This window comes from Microtus oregoni, unplaced genomic scaffold (assembly GCF_018167655.1).
Source record: "Microtus oregoni isolate MIOR12 unplaced genomic scaffold, Mior012 000024F_ref0000369, whole genome shotgun sequence".
NCBI classification, from domain to species: Eukaryota; Metazoa; Chordata; class Mammalia; order Rodentia; family Cricetidae; genus Microtus; species Microtus oregoni.
In genome coordinates this window covers 11,082,415-11,090,664 of record NW_024543083.1, presented here as the reverse complement: position 1 = coordinate 11,090,664, position 8,250 = coordinate 11,082,415, and positions in this window count along the sequence as shown.

Sequence of the window (8,250 nt, the reverse complement as noted above, 5' to 3'; positions counted from 1 at the left end):
TGGAGTCCTCATCAGAAAGCCCCTGCCTGTGCCTGCGCCTTGAAGTGTTTGTCATGTTTCCTCCAGCAGTTTCAGAGTGTGAAGTCTTTGATCCACTTTGACTTCTATGCGGAGGGAGAGTCCTAGTTAGCGTTCCTGGGGCTGGGTAAACACTACCACCAGAAGCAGCTTGGGGAGAAAAGGGCTTAGTGTGGCTTGGTCCATCACTGAGGGAAGTCAGGCCAGGGATTCAAGGCAGGAGCCTCGGAGAAAGGCTGCTTTGTGCTGTGTTCCCAGGCTCAAGTTCAGTTAGCTTTCTGTTCTTGTGTTTTGGTAACAGTCCTAATTTTTGAGATTATTATATAATTTCAATATTTCTCCCTTCCCTTCCTTCCCTCCAAATCCTCCTGTATACAACCCCCCAGTCTCCTTCATGACCCCTTCTTTCCATTAATTGTGATTGAATACGCACACACACACATGCACACACACATATGCACACACATATGCACACACACATGTTAAACATAACCTTCTCAGTTTATTTAATGCTACGTGTGTGTGTGTGTGTGTCTTCAGGATGCCATTCTATCCACAGTGTGTCTTCAGGACTGGCAGTTAGGCCCTTGATGTTCGAAGGAGAATCTGAAAACATTTGTCCTGATACCCACAGGTACGTGTGGTCTTCACCCCTCATCAAGGAAGCCTCTCTTTGCATGAGACAGGGACCACAGAGAACCCCAACCAAAGAAGATGCAGAGTTGTGGCTCCCAGTGCCAATGGATAGATACATCAGCTACCTTTCCTATACAGCCCTAATCCATCTGCTTGGGGATGGTACCAGTCATGGTGGATTGGGCCCTTCTACTACTGGAAAACAAGACAATACCCCCACAGACACGCCCACAACATGGCAGCTCTTGAATCAAAGCTCCCTCCTGTAGCCAGGTAGAGTGTGTGATACAAACCTTAAATCACAGCATTCAGGGGGCCGAGGCAGATGGATCTCTGTGAGATCAAGGCCAGCCTGGTCTACATAGTGGGCTCCAGGACAGCCAGAGTTACATAGTGAGACCCTGACTCAAAAACAAAAACAAACAAAAATTAAAAAGTGAGATGTGTAAAAACCCCAAACAGCCCTGTACTCCAATCTCTATAGTACTATGCCACCATGCCACTGCGAGCTGGGAACTAGGCCTGGAGATTTGAAAACATAGAGACAGAGACACACAGAGAGACACGGACACGGGGACACGGGTCATCCTTGATACAAGAATACCAATTTTATTGTGTTCAGGAGAAGCTTATATAGAAATCTTTAACTAACAGCCATGCCCAGCTCTCAGGATTTTTCACCTGCAGGCCTCGTGCTCAGAGCAGGTGCAGGCGGGGTCTCGTGCTCAGAGCAGGTGCAGGTGGGGTCTCGTGCTCAGAGCAGGTGCAGGTGGGGTCTCGTGCTCAGAGCAGGTGCTGGCGGGGTCTCGTGCTCAGAGCAGGTGCTGGCGGGGTCTCATGCTAAGAGCAGGGATTCGTGCTCAGAGCAGCTGCAGGTGAGGCCTCGTGCTCAGAGCAGCTGCAAGCACAGGAAAAACAAGTCGCTCACAGGGAATTCAGGGTTTGGGGGTTCACAGCCCCCAACAACTCCCAACAGAGATGGGGTTCCTCTTCTCAGAGATGTCATTGACAACCGACATTAACCATCACTATGAGAGATCCAGGCCTGGCTTCAGCCTTCTGCCGTGGAGACGCAATCTTCCCAGGAGTAACTGTTGAAGAGGCTGTTCTCTTCACAGCGTGTATCTGGACATCTTTGTGAAAGTTTAGGTGACTGTAGCCATGTGGATTTATTTCCGGGTCTTTTATTTTACACTATTGGTCCACATATGTCTCCCGCACACCCAATACAGCCCTGTCTTCTTACTGTGAGTCTGCAGTGTCTTCTGAGATCAGACATAAATAGTAATAACTCCAGGGTTGCTGTCTGCTTAGGATACTTAGTTGTTTGGTGTCTTTTGTGCTTCTGAAATCTGGCTGCCAACATGGGATGCAGCCATGACCCCCTCACAGGGTCACGGCTTCTGTGTGATGACCCTGAGGAAACACTTCCCAGGAGGTCTCACCTCTGTGATACTGTTCTCTCCTTGATCATCTCAAACACCTCAGTTCTAGGTGGCCAGCATCAGTCAGCTGTCCCAGCAAAGGAAAAGTCTCTTCATAATCACAGTTGACTTCAGTCCCAGATAACTAGACGCCAGAGATTCTTTTTTTTTTACTTTAATTTTTTAAAATTTCATTTTACATTCCATCTACAGTTCTCCCCAACCCCTACACCTCCTATTGCCCCCTCGCTTCTCCCCATCCACTCCTCACAACGGGTAAGGGTTCCCATGGGAAGTCAGCAAAGTCGTATTAAGCTGAGGCAGGACCAAGCCCCTCCCCTCTGCATTAAGGCTAAGCATGGCATCTCACCATAGGGAATGGAATCTAACAAGCTTGCTCATGCACCAGGGATAGATCCTGGTCCTACTGCCGGGTGCCTCACAGGTAGTCCGAGCTCCACCACTGTCTCCCACATACGGAGGGCCTAGTTCAGTCCCATGGAGGCTCCACAGCTGTTGGTCTAGAGCTCACGAGTTTCCACGAGCTTGGTTCAGCTGTCTGTAGAGTTCTCCATCCTGATCTTGACCTCCCTTGCTCATATACTCCCTCCTCTCTCTCTTGGATTGGATCCCTGGAGCTTGGCCTGGTGCTTGGTTGTGGATCTCTGCATCTGGTTCCCTCAGCTGCTGAATGAAGGTTTGAGGTCGGTGTGTGGGTCAACTTTTGGAACTGTCTGTCTGCCATCCTCTGCAAGTCGGGTCTGGGGATGCTGAAGCTCCACGGGGCATCCAAACTGCATCCTTCCAGCAGTTCACTCTACACTTACGCAGTTGAGGGACTCTCCACCCACACAGCTTTCAATGCTACAATGGCTCCCCCTGCTCATAACAGGGACATCTTGGAGATGTCTCCTACCCAGAACATCAGCTACTCTGTGGGTAAAATCTGTGTAGTCACTAGGGGGTAGAAGAACATGCCCAGCCCACAATCCTCAAAACTAAGTGTGGCCAGCAAACACCTCTGGTTAGCAAAGAAAGGAAGAGAGTGTTGGCAGAGGCTGGACACTGTCTCCCAGGGTTGTCGTAGACCCTGGGACCATGGCAGATTTAGTCCGGGCTCTCTACTCTTAACTCTTTGGTTTTCAGGCCCTCCATAATAGGTCAGTTTAAAACAATGCATTCCTTTTCAAAAGGCACTCAGTCCCAACAGGGACAAAATGGGAATCGTCTCCACTGCTGATCTGTGCTCCACAGGAACCACAGTCTCACTAAAACCCACAACTGGTTCTGAAATTTGTGAGAGCTATAGGCTCGCCCCGAGGCAAGAGTGCTGGTCTTCTTACTCTAGGGACACCTGGGTTACATAATGGGATGCTTTGGTCATCCCCTTCTGCTTGTCCGGGTTGCATGGCTGGGGCTGGGGCTGGCTAGACTTGATTCTTTTCAGTATGCCCCCCCCATCTTTTTGCCCTAGTTGTAGCTGCTCTGTCCTTAGTTTTGTGAGCTTCCAAAGCACAGAATCCATTTCCTTCTTATTTTGACTCTTCTCCCTCACTGGGTCACATGGCAGCAGGATCTAGTCTGTCACATTACCCAGGAAGTACAGCACCTCCTTAAAACATATACTCATTACTTTCGTCCCACTGAGACACCTTGTCAACAGTTACCAAAGAAATGGAGGTATACATCCTCCCCCACCCCCTGGACTTCCACTGTGTGCGATGTCAGCTCACAAATGATCAGAGCTAGAGGAGCCCAGATGCTTCTTAATGGTGGAGGGAAGAATAAACATGGCTTATCTATGCAATAGGGCACTTCCACACAGCCACACCACAGAACCTAAGGAGCCGGTCCATTATATAACAGCTTGCAAAAGGCACGCTTACTCTGCAATGACGGAGAGTGAGCAGCTGCCAGGGGAGCCTGGGAGAGAGTAACAGCAAACGGGCAGGTGAGAGAGAAGATCACGGCAGCAGGAGTGACGGGCAGAAGTAGCTCCCGTCTTGGTAAACAGGAAGCAGAGGATGTTTGTGTGTATGTGGGTTGTGTGTGTGTGTATCCTGTGTGGATAGTCTTTGTAACTTGACACAAACTCTAATTCCCTGGAAAGAGGGACCCTCAGAATGCCTTCCTCAGACTGATGATAGGGACGTTGTGGTTGGGGCGATAGGGACATTTTCTTGATTAACCGATGGCAGGTGCAGGAGTGCCTCACCTACTGTGGGTTCTGTGACTCCCAGGCATGGGGATCACGTGAGAAAGCAGGTTAAGCCAGCCACGGGAAGCGGTTCCCACCTCCAGATTCCTGCCTTGAGTTCCTGATTCAGCTTCCATTGATGATGGACTTGAATCTGGAAACCAAATAAATTCTTTTCTCTCCAAGTTATTTTTAATCATGCTGTTCTGTTACAACAACAGAAATCAAACTAGAACAGGGTCTAAAGAAGAGGGGTCCAGTTGGGGTCCTAGGTCAGGATACTCCCAAAATTCTGGCCCCAGTGACCTACTTTCTCCAGCCAGCCCCCACTTCCTAATGTCTTCCAGGACCTCCCCAAATGGTGCCACTGTCTAGGGAACCAAGCCTCCAAGACATGATCTGGGAGACCCAGCTTCGTATTCAAACCATCCCAGTCCCCAGGGCACCGACGTTAGCAGAGAATGAAGCTTTAATGCAGGATTAATGCAAAATTATGAGGTCTCATGCTGCTGCCTTAGACAGGAAGTGGTATTGTTTTCATGAGACCCTTTCAGTTCTCCTGACCATGGGACTAAAAAGAGCCATCCAGGCCCTTGCCCCTCTCCGACTTCCTGTCTTGCATGTAGTATGGAGTCTTTCCCCTTGGTTCTTGCTTTTTGCCATGAGGCCACCTACCATCTGGTGAGCCAGCCCAGTGTTAACCTGAGGGTGGCCACTTTATCTTAAATGTTCTGTCTCGGGTGGAATAAACTTTCTGCTGTTCAGATTCGCTTATTCTGACATAGGAATGAATGACTAGAGCCCCTCCCCGAGGGAATCAGAAACAGCCTGTGGTGAGGGCTTGGGCCAACAGGTATTTGCAAGTTGCTTCTTTCCTGAGGAACTGGGATGCAGGATAGGACAGGAGAGATTCCCAGGTTCAGCTTAGTTTAGGGTCCATGGCGACATATACCAGTCAAACCATAGACCCTGAAGACTATTTTAGTTCTTGTCTCAGGCCCGGGGATTTGAACTTGAATACAAACAAGTTTATTTCCCTCGCTCCCATCTGTAAGCATTGACTCCAGTGGTCTGCTTCGTGGAGCTATTCTTGCTCTGAAGAAACTCACAGGAATGTCTAAGCGCACTGGCATGCTTCAGCTATTTATATTACTTAGCTCTGGAGGCAGCTTTTATGTTGGGAAGCTGTATTAATTATTAATAATGTTCCTTTTAAGAACATAATTTGGTACAGTTGTATAAACCATATGCTTAGAGGATGGAGTTGGCGGGGGCGGGGCTGGAAATCTTAGAGGAAGCAGAAATGTAAAAATGGATTCCCCTCCCCTTTGTTAATCAGATAAATGAAAAGGCCCGTTGAAATACAGCGCTCTCTGTGGAAATGGCAGGTATAGGCTCCCTGAGGCTGGCTCTCATCTCAGAGTTAGGGACAAGTGTCACGGCTGCTCAGGGAGTAAGGACTCCTGCAGAATGGTAGGAAAAATCACAAATGAATTTCCTCCCTGATCCTAGCCCAGACACCTGGGAGAGCTGTGACTGGCATGGGAGGTGGCCCTTCTGGAACTGCACGGAGGGGCTATTTCCTTGACCTGGATGTCGGGGGAGGGGTTGTATGGACCTTTGGCTGCCTGGCAATATTGTTTGATATGTTCAGGTAATTTCAATCGATTTTATTCCTGTGACGATGCCATTTGATCTTTTCAGTGTTACTGAAGCAAAATGCTTGACAAAAGTCACTCAAGGAAGGAGGGTATGGGAGTTTGAATGCAATTGGCCCCCTAATCTCATAGGGAGTGGCACTATTAGGAGGTGTGGCTTTGTTGGAATGGGTGTGGCCTTGTTGGAGGAAGCATGTCACTGTAGGGGACGGCTTTGAGGTTTCCCATGCTCAGGATATTACTCAGAGTCTCAGCCGACTTCCTGTTTCCTGCAAACCAAGATGTAGCCAGCACCACACCTGCCTGCAGGCCGCCATGTTCCCTGCCATGATGATAATGGACTGAACCTCTGAACTGTAAGCCACCACAATTAAATGTGTTCTTTGTAAGAGTTGCCATGGTCACAGCCTCTCTGCATAGCAATAAAAGCCTAGCTGAGATAGAAGAGGTATGGGACTTTTGACTCACAATTCTAGGGTACAGTCCATCACAGAGGTAGGAGCGTGAGGCAGCTGACCTAGTGAGGAAGCTGAAAAGTGGTTGTCCACGCTCAGCTCACTTCTTCTATTCCATTTAGTCCTGAGTCCTAGTCTCTGGAATGATGCTGCCCACTGTGTGGTCTCATCTCAATTACTCTAATCTAAATAATCTCTCTCAGGCATACTCAAAGATTTGTTTCCATAGTGATTTTAAATCCTATCACATTGACAACTGAAATCAGCATCATGATGAGCTAGCTCATCACAGGCATAGCAGACCATCTGATGGTCTTTGGGAGGGGCACCTCATACCCCCCTCATACCTTGGTGGGGGATATCGAGAGACAGCCCCTCACCCTGGGCCTGGACTCTGACCCTGCTTCATTGGAACATGACCGAAAGGAAGTCACTTAAGAGCACATAGCCTAAGCTTCTTTATATGGAAAATAGGGGTGATGTCACGTTGCTAGTTACACTCTGGTCACTGTGACAACATACCAGAGAAACTGGAAGGAGACAAGACTTATCTACACATTCCTGGGTTCAGAGGTTTCAGCCCAAGGTTGGCTCTTTCATTGCTGGGGCCTGTGATGAAGCTGAGCCTCATGTTGGTGAGGGTGCAGTAGAGGCTGTTCATATCAGGGTAGCTAGCAGGCAATCCTTGAGGAGAAACAGAAAGTAGACAGAGCCAAGAGACCTCTTCAAGGAGTCACTGCCAATGATTCCCTCCCTCCTACCCGGCTCCATCTCCCACACTTCCACCACCTCCCAATAGTCTACTCACAATTTGAATCCATCGGCCACGGTGAGGTGGTGGTGATATCACAGGCCTTTAATTCCAGCACTCTGGAGACAGAGGCAGGTGGATCTCTGAGTTTGAGGCCAGTCTGGTCTACAAAGCAAGTTGCAGGCCAGCCAAGGCTTCCAAGAGAATCCCTGTCTCAAACAAGCAAAACAAAACAAAACACTGAATTCATCAATGGATCAATCTATTCGTGAAGTAAGAGCCCTTCAGATCTACCCACTGCCCCAAAGCCCCACCTCTGAGCACTGCTTTTCTTGGGAGACTAGTCCTTCCATACAGCCCTTCTGGCAGGACATTTTATATCTAAACTATAATTGGTGCTTTTGTTGGGGTTGGATGGGGTGTTGAAAGACTCTCACCCTACTTAAAAAAAAGGAAAGAAAAAACACTCATAATCCCCTAGCCTCAGTCTCTGATGTTGGGGTTACAGGCATGTTTTGTTCATAAATGGTTGGCAGTGCCTAGGGCCCAGTAAACATTCAGGTTTGCAAAGGTACAATTGTCTGTGGTATTGAGGAGTCTGATAAGAGTTACCTGCTGTTTCTGTTAGGGTCTCTATTGCTGTGAAGAGACACCATGACCATGGCAACTCTTCTAAAGGAAAACAGTTAACTGGGGCTGGCTTATAGTTCAGAAGTTTGGTCAGTTATCCTCCTGGCAGGAAGCACAGCATCATGCAGGCAGACATGGTACTGGAGAGGAAGCTGGGAGTTTGACATCCGAATCAGCAGGCAGCAAGAGGAGAATGGGAACCACAAGGCCTGGCTTGTGCTTCTGAGACTGCAAAGTCCTCCCTCTAGTGATGGACTTCCTCCAACAAGGCCACACCTCCTAATAGTGCCATTCCCTTTGGATATAAGGAAGCAGTTTTTATTCAACCACCACACTTGGGTAGTGTTCCTACCAAAAATAAGGCAGTCCCTCCAGCTGCCACCATGTTGGCCTCACCAGTTCCTCGTTCCTACAGGAGAGTTCACCTGCTATTTTCTTCTTTCCTTTGGGTCTAGATGAGTCCCCTGAGCATACAGCTTTA